Below are 17,054 nucleotides of genomic sequence, written 5' to 3'. Positions count from 1 at the left end.
TGAACATTTTAAACGCTGTTCAGCAGATCTCTGGAAAGTTTTGAGGGCCATTTATAAAGTATACCTGATTTGAAATAAATTTTACTTGCTTTTAGTTATTTGTTTTAGCCTTAACGGTTGCAAACAGGTAAGAGGCTAAACAAAGTTTATTCCTCTAAAGCAGTGGCTCTCAACTTCTAATGCTGTGACCCTTTAGTAAGTTCCTTCTGTTGTGGTAACCTCCAAGTCTAAAATTATTTTCATTGCTACTTCATAACTGTAATTTTGCTACTGTTATCAATCATACTGTAAATATCTGTGTTTTCTGGTGGTCTTAGGCTACCCCCAAAGAGGCCATGACCCACAGGTTGAGAATTATTGCAGTATAAAGAAATTACATTTGTATTTAGCATGACTGCAAGTGTAGCTATGAACATATTGAAGGATCTGGTCATTTATAAGTTGATTGACTGTTAACTTGCATGTTTTCATCATTTTTTTTATAACAAGTTAGTAGCTTCTATAAGATTAAGATTCAAAGTTAGGCCGGGTAGTGGTGGCGCACGCCTTTAATCCCAGGATTCGGGAGGCAGAGCAGGTGGGTCTCTGTGAGTTCAAGGCCAGCCTGGTCTACAGAGCTAGTTCCAGGACAGGAACCAAAAAGCTACGGAGAAACCCTGTCTCAAAAAAAAAAAAAAAAAAAAAAAAAAAAAAGATTCAAAGTTAGTTCTAAATTATCCTTCTGATTCTAATATTAGCCTTAGAAATGTTGGGCTTGCAGAGGGGGGTTAGACGGGGTGTGCTGTAGGCCCAGGAGAATTGGACAGGAAGCACAGCAGCCACTGATGCTCCACCTTCCCAGGGTAAGAGCCAGTCCTCAACTTCTGCACAACCAACACCCAGCACCCGAATGTCAAAGGATCTGGGCTTTCTTCCTGTCGTATAGTCCTGCAGAGCCAGCAATCGGCTGTGCACGTTACCGAGCTCAGCGTCTTGGCCTGCTCTAGAGTTCTTGTGGCACAAGCATTTTTGAAATCTCCATTTCCCTTTCAGGTTCTCTCTTCCTTCCTTCCTTCCTTCCTTCCTTCCTTCCTTCCTTCCTTCCTTCCTTCTTTCTTTCTTTCTTTCTTTCTTTCTTTCTTTCTTCACCTTTCTACTGTTTTGCTTTCAGCATTTCTTAGCCATTTTATTCTATACCCTTCTTTTAGGAGCCTGCTTCTATGAAGACCTTTGAAGACATTCATTACAAATGATGCATGCAAATTTGTAGATACCTAAAGCTACTTGGAAACCATTTCATGTAACATCTTGGTAATGTTTGGCAGCAAAATGTCCCCCTTTTTTTCATAAAATTAACAAGCAGGAAGTAGCCCATGGGCCGGAGGGAGATGTGACCGTGACAGCCTTCATCTGGGCCAAAAGAAAACGTTTTAAGTCTTTGTGCTTGTAGTTGTGGCCCTAACATTTTAGTTTTTAAAATCTTTTATCTAGGATAATATAAATTTTTGTCATTTTTGTCTTGTCCAAAACCTTCACTGGATTCTGTCTCATGACATCAAACCTCTGTTGGTTCTTCTAAGTTATATTTTAATCAGAAGACGCAGCAGGGATGCCTGTCCCTGCTAGTGGCTGTCAGGTTGGCATCAAAATCTGGCTAGAGATGCAAGCAGCCCTAAGCCAGGAGGTGGCCTGGGCTGATGTTTTTCCAATGAGACAGTGCCTTTTATCTCCTCCCTTATTTCGTTTTGCTTTTGACAACAATTTTGTCTTGACTTTTTAAAATTAATTATTTTTTACATACCAACTCCAGTTCCTCCTCCCTTCTCTCTTCCTGCTCCCCGTTCCTTGTCTTGACTTTTTAAAATGGATTTTTTAAAGGCTTAGTCCTCTAAGTGTAGACTAGAATTGGCAAATTAATAGAAGAATTTTTACATAGGTCAAACAAAGTGTCTCTGGTTTGATAAATGTAGACTCAATGAATTTTAAGATAAACATTTTGGTTCAATCCAGGACATTTGAGATAAAGTTGACATCTAGAAAACTTATTTAGTTTCTTGTTCTGGGATAATCTTTTTATACACTGTTAAGATGTGTCTCTGCCAAGGCACCTTCTGACTGGTTTAATAAAGAACTGAATGGCCAATAGGTAGGCAAGAGAGAATAGGCAGGACTTTTGGGGACAGAAAGAACTCTGGGAATAAGAGAGGTGGAGACACCAGTGAGACCCTGAGCAAGTCTGGCATACAAAATGGAAGAAAGGTAAGAAGTCATGTGGCAGAATGGAGATTAATAGAAGCAGATTAATTAAGTCATAAGAGCTAGTTGGGAACAAGCCTAAGCTAAGGTCAAGCTTTCAGAATTAATAAGTCTCAATGTTATTATTTGGGGGCTGGCAGCTGATAAAGTCTGACTTCAGTTTCTTTTTAAGAGCAAAAAGTTATTGACCATAGCAAACAAAACCTTACTTATGTTACCTAGATTGAGTAATAAAAAGACTTCTATTTATTTATTTATTTATTTATTTAATTACAATAGTCTTTTAGTGTTTTTCCTAATATTTTTCAAATAAGAGTTAAATCCGTGTTATATATACAGTATACTGTAGTAAATTAAAATTACCCATGTATATATTTTTAATTATCAACCTATTTTGTATTAACATTTTGTTATAGACTTTATAAATCTTTAACCATACCCAGTAAATTTACAAATCTTGGGGTACATAAAGTTCATATAACAACTTTACAAATCTTGAGATAAAGTTTATATTTTATCAAAAGCCTTACAAAGTTAAATGAAACCAACCGTCTGTTTTTGTTTTGTTTTGCTCTTTTTTTTTTTCTGTCACAAAATCAGGTGTCTCACCCGTCCTAGAACATACAGGAAACTTTTAAACAGGCATGCTTGGCTCTAGAGAAGGGGGAGCCATAACCCAATACCGGCACCAGGTTTCAATGGAGAAGAACAGCAAAAAACAATATTTCAATATTCTTTATACTTAAAAATTGAATCCATTGGCCAAGCAGAGCAACGTGAGAACAGAGAAGGCTCAAAGATAGAAGTTGTGAGATTTAATTATTAAGTCAGTCAGGCAAGCGATAGAAGAGGCCACTATCCTGGTTGTTCTCCTGCCGCGTCTGCTCCTCCCTCCTATCTGCATAGTGTTTTATCCTATCCAGCACCTAACAGCAGGCTCAGAAGGGAAAACAAGGCCATGCAAAAGTTTCCTGGCAGCTGAGGAGGGGAAGCCCTGTGGCAGGTTTAAAGAGACAAACACAGCAAGAAACAAAATCAACTAACACAGAATGCACAGCATTCAAGGGGTGGAATCAATATCCCACATTCTGCCTGAGGGTGGGTGAGCAGGGTCTTGGCCTGGGCATCTACGACCCGGTGACCTGGAAAAATTCTAAAGAGAAGACAATCTATCTGGAGCCTCACTTAACTGGAGCTGGGCTTCCATCCCAGAGATACTTAGGCTGTTTTCAGTCAATCGTGATGAAGATGTTGTGGGTGTGGTTTTCTCCTCCGCTATCTCAAAGGTGCTCTGTGCCTGTGTATGTGTTTGCAGACCTTGCCTTCGCAGGTCACCTCTGCCTCAGTTCAAAGTACAGAGCAAGTCTTTCTGGATAACAGGCCCCTGGGAGTGAGCTAGCATGAAGCAAGTCGCAAATAACAGGAGTGGGGCTAGAGGCCCAGCTGGAGGACATCAGAGAGATCAGGTCTAACTGCTTCCCCAACTCACTGGATCTTCCAGGGCCTCTTAGGCTGCCTGGGGAGTCTCCTGCTCTGGGTAGCTAGCTGTCTCTCTCCCTATTCTTCTCCCGCTGTTGGTGGTCCAATGGCCTAAGGATCTGGAGAGGCAGGTGTGCAAATGCATCCCCTCTTGCTGTGGGACTGGTGGAGCTCCAGGAATAACCCAAACCGTTCCCACAGTTCCCACAGTTCTGAGAGCTTCTAGAGATTTGCAGAGTTGTGGTTTTACACAGTGACTTCCAAGCCGGTCCTTGGTTACACTGGAATTTAAAGTTTAGCAGCTCCTCCTCTGGACACCCCAGACAGGACCACGCCTTCTGCTGGGCTCCTCAAGAGCTGGCTCTGCCTCCTGCACACTGGCCTTTATCACTTTGTTAATTTGGAAAACAGGTCACTGGAAATTAAATTTCTCAAAATAGATCATCAATTATAACTACATTCTATTAAAATAAGAGTGTCTGAACTCTTTCTTACTCTCATGGAAAGCCACACTCTTGCTGGTGAATTATTGCTGTTTCTGTGTCTTATCTTGTAGACACCCTTCTCCAGACTGTGTGAAATGCTTCTGTGGGGGGAGACTGTGACTTGGCTTAGAATCTTTAGAAGTCACTGCACTGACAGGCAGAGCCCGTGACAGCAACAGGCAAGATACCGAGCCATTGATAAAAACAAGCAAGCTTTCTTTACACACCAACAAAATGGAATCTTCTAATCTCAGTCCTCAAGACGCTCCTCCCTCCCTCCTGTCTCTCTCCCTCCCTCCCTCCCTCCCTCCCTCCCTCCCTCCCTCCCTCCCTTCCTTTCTCTCAACACACTCTCTCTATTATATAGTTGACTGTCCTGGAACTCCCTCTGTACACCAGGCTGGCCTTGAACTCACAAAGATCCACCTGTCTCTGTCTCCTGAGTACTGGGTTAAGAGTGTGCCCCCCTACACTACTAGGAAGAATTTTCTTGATTGAGATTCCTCTTCTCAGATGACTCTAGCTAGTTATAACAGCAACAGACAAATCAGCAGAATAGCCAGGATTTTCTTGATCAGGTTAACCGAGATCAGAAGACTCATCCTGAATGTAGCTGACACACCCCTTGGGCTAGGGTCTCAGATCGCATAAAAAGCACAACAGGAGCTGAGCACCGGCTTCCTAACTGCAGCTGTGATGTGACCAGGTGCCTCACAGCCCTTCTGCCATGCCTTTCTCACCATGATGACATGATCCCCCCAATCTGTGAACCAGAATAAACCTGTTCTCCCTATGTTCCTTCTGCCAGGGTATTTTACTGCAGCAACAGGAAAAGTAACTCAAAAGACAGAATTACCCTAGAGGCTCACTTTCTGGGGGCATGTGTTGAAGGCGACAAATAAGAATAAATTGATTAATTAAAAATTTACTCTTTACTTTGAGCAAAAGCACCCTTTGTGGACAGGCTCCTCACTAGTAGGATTGCGCTAATTTTATTGCAACTTGTTTGCAGTGTTACGTCCTGGGTTAAGTGCACTCTGAAAATGACCGATTCTTTTTGGAGCGTGCGTGAGGGGAGCCGCTGGGCTGCCAGGCTGGCAAGTGATGTGTTCGGTGACATCAGTTCTCTCCTGCTCCTGCTGCAGAGTTGATGTTCAGGCAGTTGGTCAATGGGCTGGCTCAAAGCCATCCAAGGGAGGGTCCGGGGCTACTGAGGCTGCACGCTTGCTTTCCTTTTGAGCTCTTTCTCCCCCTAAGCTTCTTAAAAGCTCATGTGGACACACTGATGATGGGGCCTGGTTCTGAAGACAGCACCTGGAGTCCTTGGCCAGCAAATGATGGGGGCTCTTCAAGTTTCTCCCACTCCCTCCCTGTGGCCAGACCTGAGGACAGTCAGGACAAACACAAAGTGTTCTCGTAGATCAAGGACACTACAGCTATCTGAGAGGATCAGGCTCATCTTCCAATGTCTTATGCCAATTCCTATCTCTCATGGCATGAATCCCCATCGTCTGAATGGTGAGCTCTGAGAGCAGAATGGGGGATGCCCCAGAACTACAGTCCTGTAGGGGTGAGGCTGTCCAGACACATGCAGCCCTGTAGGGGTGAGGCTGTCCAGACACGTGCTCTAGACCAGCTATAGAGCTCCTGGACTTCTGCCTGGTGGACAGGTGAATCTGTGTGGCTCAGAGTTGTCTCCTTGGTGGAATGGTTTGCTCTTCCCACTCCAGTGTAGCTATGATTCCTGGTACCCAGGCTGAGGCTCTCTCCTGGAAGCCACTCTGGCAAGCTGCAAGTAAGAACCCTTGTCCATTCAGTGGGGAAGAAGAAACATTCAGGTAAACTTTCAGAACAAATTACGAACAAATCACAGTGCTTGGATCAAGCCATGGGCAAGCAGCCCTGCGTGGTGCTCTGACCAGCCAGCATCCTCACAACAGAGTTAGTGTGGTAGGGCACTCTTCATGCTGATTTTCAGGATGAATTTTTGTTGTTATTTTGTTTTTCTTGTCGCAAAGTTTGGTAGGCAGCTCTAGAGAACAGCAGCTGTGCCTAGTGAATCCAGACTTGTGCTGAGGAGGGAATGTTTTGAATGCTTGAGTCCACACTGAGCCCTACCACAGCATCACCGCCCTTTCTCACCACACCCGCTGCCCACATCTAACTCAAGGCCTTATTCACTGTTCTGCTGCTATGAAGAGACAACAGAAGAAAACAGTTAACTGGGCACTTGCTTACAGTTTCGGGGGTTAGTTCATGATCATCATGGCAGGAAGCATGGCGGCACACATGGTGCTGAAGAAGGAGCTGAGAGCTTTACTTCCTAAGGGTTGGGGGGTGGGGTCTGGCTTGGGTTTTCAAAATCTCAGAGCCCACTCCCAATGACACACTTCTTCCAACAAGGCCACATTTATTGCAACAGGGCCACACCTCCTAATCCTTCTCAAATAGTGCCACCCCTGATGACTAAGCGTTTAAATATCTGAGCCTATGGGGGCCATTATTACAAACCACCATGCCCAGCAAGGGCATCTTTTTATTGCAAAACATAGCCCATCAAAAGCAGCCACCTTTCTCTGTCTGCCTGCTGGAATCTGTTCTGATTCTGTCAGCTTTGAGCTGGCAGGTAGGCAGGAGCTGAGAGGCTCAGTCCTGAGCACACTCGGTGCTTCAACATATCCCTAACCATGACAACTTGGCAGCTGGCAATTGAAGTGAGCACTGTCAGTGCCCAAGTCAGCTGTATGCTTCCTCCATATGATGTCAAAGGTCCCAGATGAAAAGTCAGTTAGTCAGCTACCGAGTGAGCTCACAAAGAGCACCTATACCAGCTGTGTAGATTCAGACTCGCTGGGTCTCTGCTTACAGGATGTCCTTGACACTGGCAGATGCCAGTAGATGCTTGGGCTGGAAAGCAGACACTGGAACTGTGAGCCTCAAGCCTGCACGTTCCTGGAACAATCCAGAACAGGAACCACCTCATCTTATAGTGCAGCAGGCCAGATCCTAAGATCCTTGTACCTTTATCAAAGAGGGACCTCCACCCTTGCTGCTAAGACAGGGCTGAGTAGTGGTGAGGAGAGTTTGCCTTTCAGGTCCAACAGCTCTGTGACCTTGAAGAACCTCTCATCCTCAGCCTCTCATCTGGCATGTGAGGGCAGAGAAAATCAAATCCCAAACAAGTGAAAAAAAATGAAAATATTGATAGGAACAGAACAAAAGTCAGGAAACGGGCAAACACGGAAAGTCAGAAAAACTGCAAACTGACTCTGAAAAGACAATGAAATTGGTAAAAGTGATGGAGAACAAAAGGAAGACATGTTCTCTTTTTCTTTCTCTCAAGTATTTTGCAATGGATTTTTTTCTTTTTTTTTTTTTTTTTTTGGATTTTTCGAGACAGAGTTTCTCCGTAGCTTTTGGTAGACCAGGCTGGCCTCGAACTCACAGAGATCCGCCTGCCTCTGTCTCCCAAGTGCTGGGATTGAAGGTGTGCGCCGCCACCACCACTGTGCTTTTGCAATGGATTTTTAAGTTGTTTTTATTGCGCTATACATTTTTCTCTGCTCCCCTCCCTTCCTCCCCTACCTCCTTCTACCCTTTCCCGTGAGCCCCATGTTCCCAATTTACTCAGGAGATCTTGGGAAGACATGTTTTCTACATCAGGAATAACACAGCCGGGCGGTGGTGACAACCTTTAATCCCAGCAAGGAAATAACACAGACTTTGGGGGGGGGGGTGCTATGGTCTGAACGTGTTTGACTGGTCACCAGCTGACAGCGCCTTGGTGAGATTATGGAGCCTTCAGGAACTGGATCCAGCTGGAAGAAGCGGGAAGTTGGATCACGAGTTGTAGCCTAGCCCTGGGTGTGGTCTGAGCACTCAGCCTCTTGAGTCACCAAGACGTGCGCGAGCAGCCTTGTGGTCTGACTGCACTCCTGGACTGCATTCCCTGGAACCAAATAAGCCCTTCCTCGCTGTACTGGTCACTTCATGTCAACCTGACACAAGCTGAAGTCATCTTAGCTGAGGAAACCTCAATTAAGAAAACGCTTCTCTAAGATCAGGCTGCAGTCAGTAGTGATTGATGGGGTAGGGCCCAGCCTGTCGTGGGTGGTTCCATCCTGGATTCTATAAGAAGTCAGCTATGAGGAGCAAGCCAGTAAGCAGCACCCTCCATGGCCTCTGCATCAACTCCTGCCTCCAGCTTCCTGCCCTGTTTGAGTTTCTGTCCTGATTTCTTTCAGTGATGAACAGTGCTGAGGAAGTGTAAGCCAAACAAACTCTTTCCTCCCCAAGTTCTCTGTTCATGGTGCTTTGTTGCAGCAATAGAAACCATAACAAAGACACTCAAGTCGCTTATCAGGTATTTGGTCCTTGTCTGGATGGTAACTGTGAACCATCAGGAAATCACATAATAGAGAAAACGGAAAACTTAAAAACATCACTACCCAAACCAGAAGCAGGAACGAGGAAGCAGGAATGAGGGAAAAAAAAAAAAAAATATATATATATATATATATATATATATAGTTGTCACCCACTAAAGGAGCTGGAGTCAAACAAAACAACCATGCTACACCGAAGACTCCAGGCTCAGCTAAAGAAGAGGGTTAACAAATTCAAGTCTCTTTCAGAAAATTCAGGAAGGAAACCATTTTGTCTGTGAGCCCAGCTGTGTTTCCTGGTAAATATTCACAGGTTATTTCCAGGACGGGAAGGTGTGGTTTGTGGTATGTCCACAGCACGGAGTTTACTCGCACCTGCTTCTTCCAAGCGTTCAGGGTAGCATCAGGGGCACACGGGTGGCCCTGAGAGGCGGCCCAAGCTGGATCCTGTGTGACACCAGCAGTAGCATGGTCTGATTCCAAAGCTGTCAAAGATATTACAAGTAACAGAAATGACAAACTAAATGCTTCTTGCAAATAGGAACATGGAAATCTCTCACAAAACAGTGCCAAGTCAAAACCAGCAGCACGATGCCCAAGGACTGCTTCTCCCTGGAATGAGTGTGAGGCTGGGTCAATGCTCAGATGTCAACTTATTATTGCATATTAACAGATCAAGGCAAAAAAATCTCCAAATGTCTAACTAGACAGACCAAAAATAAAAGTACCAATTGTTAACACATTCCCGTAATGAAAATCTATTCACAAGCTGAAGTTGAAGGGAAGCTACTGTGTTAAAAAGGCTCACACTGAAAACCTACAGTTTTTCTTTAAGACTCCAAACTACACAAAGTCATTTTTCTGACCTTGAGATAAGCAATGAGCCCTTTGGAAGGAAACGCACACACACACACACACACACACACACACACACACAAAATACTCCTTTAACAAAACAAGGGGGAGCTGGAGAGATGGCTCTTCCAGGGACCCCAGTTCCAGCCCCAGAACCCACAGAGTGGTTTACAACCATCTGTAACTCCAATCCCTCTTCTGGCCCCCATGGATACCAGACATCCGTGTGGCACACAAACATACAGGTAAAACACCATAAAAAACAAATAAATTTAATTTTTGAAAAATGTACAAAGGGGCTGGAGCGACAGCTCAGTAGCTACAAGCATGTACTTCTCTCAAAGAGGACTGAGTTCAGTTCCCAGGTCCCACATCAAGTGTCTGGCAACCAACTGTAACTCCAGCTCCAGGGTATACGTGTAATGTATGTGTGGTGTGTGTATGTGTGCTACGTGTACCTGTGCATGCATGGAGGACGGCGGAGGATATCAGTGGCTTTTTCTTTCACTCTCTGCCTTATTTCCTCAGATAGAGTTTCTCACTTGACTTGGAGATAGGCTGGAGGCTAGCGAGCCCCAGAAGTCCTCATATATGCCCGATACCTTTGCGGTTATAAGCATGTGTACATTCATGCCCAGCCGTTATTTTTCCTTTTTAAATGAGTAATGGAGATTCGAACTCAGTCTGTCATGCTTGTGCAGCAAGCACTCTGACCCACAAGCCACCTCCCCAGCCCACAAAGCTTCTTTAAGAAAATAAAAAGACATGTCTAGGTTAGGAGAAGCGTTCACCTAGATGTGCTGAAAGACTTGTATCCACAACATCGTGGCTCACTTCTGCAGAGCAGAGCAGAGCAGAGGCAGATCTCTGGGCAGAAGACCCCGTCAAACTCGACAGACAAAAGAAACAGGCACCCAGTGAGCCTAGGAAAAGCTGACCCAGCCTTAGTTTCCAGCGAAATGCACCTGCTGCCACCACCTACTGGAAGACCCAACCTGGAAAGGACTGGCTCCCCCTGGCCGTCTCATGGGCAAGCAGGACTCTAATCCACTGTCATGGGGGTGAGCACATGGCATGGTTCCTTTGACTATCAAGTATTTTTCTCATAAAACAAGACTTCTCCCATCCTTGTGATCCAGAGATTCATTCCCGGTTGGTCAGCTAAGAGAAACATGAACGGACATCCACACGGATGTGAGGCACGAACAACAAAAACCCAGAGACAGATACTGGGGTTCAAGCTAAAGATCAGAAAAGCAGAACAGCCAAGCCACGAGAAAAGTCTTTACTCCATCAAGGCTGGGCAACTGCAGCCAGAGCCTGGAACCTCTGTCTCCTCCCATCTTACACTTTCTTTAGTGCTGGGATTATGTGACCCAGGGTGGCCTTGAACTCACAGAGATCCATCTGCCTCTGTCTCCCAGATCCTGAGATTAAAGGTATGTAACACCATGCCCAGCCTCTAGTGGTTTAGTTTTACCTTCTGATCTTCAGGCAAGCTTTATTTATTAAAACATAAATAAAATATCACTCTATTGATGGACATCCTCCTGCAACATTACTCATGGTGTCCTCAGAGAGTGACCTTGTCCAGTGAGTTCTCGAGGCACTGCACTCGAGTGTCAGAGTGCTACTCAGCAAATAAACATTGGGTTCGTACAGGTCATGCAGACTCCCTGGGACACGGGAAAAAGGAACCAGACACAGGACACATACAATGAATGTACACAAAGGTGAAGTCCCAGAAGTGCATTGCACTAAGAAAACCAAAACAAAGCCAGAGATTGGCTGCCTGGTGTCAGGTACTGGCTGAGAGGAAGCACAAGGCAGTTCTGGGTGCTCATGAATTTCTCAGGTGCACAGGCTTGTAGAACCTCAGTTATACCTTCTGTGTAGTGAATGAAGCAGCAGGAACATGGAGTGGAATGGCTGGGTGTTGGGGTGGGTGCGCAGCCTGCCGTTTATCAGAGGACTGTGAGGGTTGATACAGGCAACTTGAAAGGACGGAGAATTACCTAGGGAATAATCCCTGGACTATTCCACGTCTGTGAGTGAGTTCCTAGGCTGTGCTAATTGAGATGGGAATACCCACCCTGGACAGGGCTCCTATGGATATGTACACCAGCACATCCCCCTGCCTCCACTTCCTGACTGAAGGCGTAATGAGACACCTTATGTTCTTGCTGCCATATCTTCCCAACCAGGATCAACTGCATCCCCTCAAACTGTGAGCCCAAATAAGCCCCTTCTCCAGGGAGGTGAGGAAAACAATTGATCCACGAACAACACCATTTTCTACTCCCAACAGCAATGACTTACAAGTTCTACCTTGTGCAGGTGGTCCCTTACACGTGGCTGTGTGTTGGGTGTGTGATATGCAATTCCCCAACTTGCCAGAGCAGGAGGGCCATTTGGGCCCACAGTAGGAGCACCAGGCAGGAAAACAGCTGCTGGGACCTGAATGGACGCTGCCTTCAGCTGGGCTCAGGCTGCTGACCCATCATCCTTGTACATGTCTTAACCTAATTCCAACCATGCTATTAAATCTGAGAATTTGCTGTACAGACAGCCCTGATGGCATCAAGCCTGTGGCAAAGCCGTTTCTCTTAGCAAGCGATCGCTGGAGCTATAGCTGTGAAGACAGGGCCATGGTAGAGGGGAAGAAACACAGGGAACTGATTAGTAATGGAGTCACCGCAGAGCCCTGGTCCTCCACGGGGAAGCCGTGTTTGCACCTCCCGATGACCATGTGGCCGTGAGTGTGCTAATTGAACACACTTCCACTGTGACCCATAGGCAGGTAGGTGTGCAGCCAAGGATGTGCACAGCTGCTCCACACCACCCTCCCGTGTATTTCGGATCGCCGGGGCTGTAGTGTGGAAGTTGACCCTGGGAAGAACTGTGTGCGGGGAGATGGTTTCCCTGCTTCCCTTTCTCTGCAAGGCTATTGCCGTTTCTCCTGCCTCACTGTGCAAACAGATTTAAAAACTGCTGTTATGACAATGAGGCTTTTTAATCACTTTGAATGTAAGATAAAACGATACCAGAATAACAGTTACCAAGTTGCATGCCCAGATTACAGGCGGCAGAAGGGCCTCTCATGACACATGCTGAGAGGGGCTCAGCGTCTTACTTGTCTGGAACAAAGCAGTGCCTGCTGTCACTTTAAAAAAAAAAAAAAAAACTTGTTATTTTGAAATAATGATAGACTCACAGGAGGCTGAGGACAGACAGCCCGGCGATGTCCGCTGAGTATCACACCCAAGTCCCTCAATATCACTTATGAAATTGTGGTCCCACACCACACCCTGGATGTGATGTCCCTACTATATATCTGTCCATTCTACGTGACAACCAACACTAGTGAGACCTAGAGATTCCCCTAGCTACCAGGCTTTCCTCCCCTCCCGTCACCCCTACACACCCTTCACAGGCACATCCTGCCCCTCAGGTGCTTATGTGTCCCCACCAACTCTGTATACTAAGCATTATGAGACAAGGGAGCCCGATCTGGACTGGGCTCAAGCTCTGAGAACAGCTTTTCCCCCTCAATACCCTCATGAGATCTCTTCATGCTCTGCCTCAGTGGTCACTGTTCCATAGCTGAACAGTGGTTATGAGGTGCCATGACATGATTCTTTATCCATCACCTACACAGGACATTATTTCTAGTTTCTGGCTGTTAATGACGTAACCGCCATCAACGGCTGGACAAGTTTCCCTTTCTCTGAATTAAAATTCAGAACTGCAGCTACTGAGCTGCTCAGATGCACAGACTTGCTTCGGTTTTCTGCCGTGACTAGAGCATTTACATTCCCACCAGCATCTTAAGAGTGGCCACCCTTCCACCACCTTGTCCATTTCTTAGGCTAACCTCCAGCTCATAATCCTCCTGCTTCCACCCTGAGTGCAGGGATTCTGTGTGTGCTGTCAGACACAGCTCTGCCTTTGTTTCTACCTCAGCCACTCTGATTGGGACAAGTGGAGCTTCCCAGTGTCTTACTCGCATTCCCTGGTGGCTGATGTTGACGACCTTGGCATGCCCCATTTCTCCTCTGGGTAGTCTTTTGGGGTGGGATGACTCTTCAGGGCCTTTCCCTATTTTCCATGTGGGTTGCTTGTTTTTCACTATTGAGCTTTGAGCATCCCTCTGTGTGTCCATTCGTACATGGTTTGCTGATGTTGTCTCTCTGTCTGTAGCTTGTGTTTTTATCCTCTTAATAGTCTTTAATCTAAACTAATTTCCTCAACTAACTTTAGGTATTTCCACTGCAGCCAGTGAGGCTGCAGGAATTTCCAGGCGAGGAATACGGCATTTTCCTGGCTAGTCAGCCTTCCAACATGGTTTCCCTGGTAACCTGGTTCCCATGAGCTCAGTTGGTTCAAGGTAGCTGGTAATATGTCAAGTTCAAACGCAGTTGTTTTCTCCAGGAGACTTGACCTGTGTGCTGGACAGAAGGATGTTGCCCCTGCTCAGATCAGAAGTTCCTCCCTCGGAGGCACACCTGCCTTCACTCCCAAGAGACTGCGATACGGAGAAGCAGAAGCAGGGCTGGGTGTTTGTAGAGAACGGAGGTGACTGTGTACCGTATTTAGACCTACACAAACGCCACAGGGAAGGATAGAGAGCTATTTTGTGCTGTGCTCCAGCAGCCCTATGGGGACAACCACTCACTCACCTTCATGGGGCTCTTTCCCGTCTGGTTAGACTGTTCTCACGTTAGTTATGTCAGAGGCCAATGTCCACTTGCCTTTTCAAAGGTGTGCAGGTGGCACATCCTTAAGACCCCGTCGGGCTGAGGAGACCCTGTCTCTCTGCCTGAGTCCTCATCTGTGTGCAGTGAAAGTAGGCAGACGTAGGTCACCTCAGCATGAGTGTAAGCACCAGGCACAGTGCACAGCTGTGCCTTCCTGGACCCTACATAGACACTGTCCCTCTGCACACGACTGACAGCTCCCATAGGTGCCAGGAGGGGTCGGGAGAGCAATGTGTCTTATCACAATGAGGGAGGCCATTTTTCTCCTGCAAGCAATTTAATTTTTCATTACATTTAAATTTTTATTTCTTTGTGTGGGATTATGCGTGCCACATTGTATGTGTGGAAGTCATAGGACAGCTTGTACGAGCCCGCGGCTCCTGGAGATCAAACCCCACATGACAAGCACCTTTACGGGCTGAGCCATCTTGCCAGACCTATTTTTAACATCGTTGAAACAGAAGCTCAGACTCTGCGCGCAGCACCGACGGGGATGTAAAATGGTGCAACTGCTTTGGCAAAGCTCACGGATCCTCAAGAGGTTAAAAATGGGAATGTCAAGTGATATTACAGTTCCACAGTGCACATAGCAAGGTTGCTTGGAAAAGTTAAGGGGTGAGAACAGCCCAAATGCCCATCTGCTGAAGTGTGGACGGACAAGGTTCATGTAAAGAGTAATGTTGTTTACTCATAAAAAGGCATGGGATATTGCCATGTGGCCTGGGCCTCCAAGACATGATGCTATATGAAAAAAAATCAGAAGCAGATGACCACACATCAAGACTGGGAGATAGCTTAGTGGGTAAGAGTACTTGTTCTGTAAGCATGAAGACCTAAGTTTGAGCTCCCAACCTGCCAGTAAAAAGCCAAGCATTGCTGGGCCTGTCTGGAGCCCCCGCACCGTGGATCAGAGACAGATAGATGCCGAGAGTTCTCTGACCAGCCAGTTTGGTTGAAATGGTGATTTCCTGACCCAGAGAAAGACCCTGTCTCAAGGTAATAAGAATGAGTGACAGAGGAAGATACCTGGCATCCTGTTTTTGCCTCCACACGCACATCTACACACTTTCATGCATGTGTAACACACATATACACCATAGTCACACACACAAAGCAGGCCATACATCTCATCAGTCCACAGACACGTAGGGACCCAGAGCACACAAATCTGTACACACAGAAACAGACTATGGAGCACCCCCTTGTCCCTTCCAATCTCTGAGAGCACAGAAGATGCTATTATTGCAAGACACAAGATTCTACAGACCTAGAGCTCCCCAGTCTGCAAGTTCCCCACCAGGACTTCCCAGGCTCCAGGATCATAAGGAATTGATTTCTGTTCTCTGCAGCTCTCTGGTCTCTGCTACAGCATCCGGAATAGAAAGGAAAGCCCCTCAGTCTATGAGAAAGGTCAAGTTGGGGCACTTTATTGTCTCCAGCCCAGAGGTCGGCCAGTGGCCTCCAAAGCCCACAGCATCCCATGGTGCCCAAGTCTTAGAGGAGACTATTCCCTAACCGGGGAAGTCACTGCTGGGCATCACACAATCAATTCATAGGAACCAAATTCACCCTGAGTCTCAAATCCTCAAGTTACAGACCAGTTAGGCAAATCCAGAGTCACTGGTCTTGAACTCAGAAAATGGCTTCTCCAAATGATTCATTTGGCCCTAAAGTTCATTATTAACTTAAAGTGTACCTTTCTGATTCATTTTCAAAGAAAGCCTTGAACAGGCTTTGTGTTAGCCCGTCAGGTCCTCTGTACTCTTTGAGCAGACAGCTTCAGCATCAGGTTTGGGCCACGGAGGAAGGGCTGTAGAGAGTCCTTACCAGCCTTCCTGGCCCTTGCCCTGCTGCCCTCCCTGTGGCTTCTCAGGAGAATCTCCCTCAGCTGTGGGAGGAGCTCAGGGCCTCTGATAGTTTTCTTACAAAGGCAGGCTCTATCTACGCCTCCTCCTCAGGGCTGAACGAAAGTGCAGGTGATCAGGCTACAGCTGAGATGTCCAGAATCTCTGTTGTGAGCACACGTCCTTGCTCACCACGCAGAGCCGTGGTGTGGGGTCCTCTGTAGCGTTGCCAAGTGGCACAAAATGGCACGTGCCGGAAACAAAGAGCCCAGGGAGTGGGTGGCAGCAACAGTGCTGGGAGCAGCCTCCCACTTGGCAGAGAAGCAAAGCAAATGTGCCTGGGAGCCTGTGGGGCACTCTGACATTCAGCCTTGCCCCTCCTACATCCTTGTCCTTGGTCTGTGTGCTGCATGCAGCATGGCATTCACAAGAAACTGCTGCATCGTGCCATGCTCAAGGACACACCCTCCCACCCAGGCCACACAACACAGAAGAAGCACACCATGAGGCCCAAACCATGGAGGAAGGAACCAAAGGACCACCCGAGTGTACAGCTGCCAATACCACCTCCAGGCCGGATCTGTGGGGAGGGCCAGCAGCCCAGGCTTTTGCTCCGTCTTTCATGGAAGCCTTTGTTTGGGTGTTTTTAGAAAAATTTTAAATGAAGCTACAGACCTGCTGTGTTGTAGCAAAGCACTCCTAGCTGTCTGGGTGGTGGCATACCCATAGTTAAGTTCAGTTTGACTCAGGCAAGGTTGGAAGCCTTGTGTGTTAGTAGCCAGTACGATTATACAGGAAGCAGAGTTCCTGCCTGCTAGGGTCTGCTAGCCAAGCCTCATCCTGGACCTGCTCTGTTAGACTCTTGCTCTTGAACACGCACTGTTCTGGAAATGTGACCCTCCCCCATGTCCTTGGAGTAGAAATCAGTAGGGTTCTATGCTGTTATGTACAGATGTTCAAATGCACATGTGTGAGCATGCGTGCAGGTGTCGGAGTACATGCACGTGAAGATGT

This window comes from Alexandromys fortis, unplaced genomic scaffold, assembly GCF_014885135.2.
Source record: "Alexandromys fortis isolate MF-2015 unplaced genomic scaffold, M_Fortis_MF-2015_v1.1 scaffold_81, whole genome shotgun sequence".
NCBI classification, from domain to species: domain Eukaryota; kingdom Metazoa; phylum Chordata; class Mammalia; order Rodentia; family Cricetidae; genus Alexandromys; species Alexandromys fortis.
Note: the sequence above shows the minus strand (reverse complement) of the source record.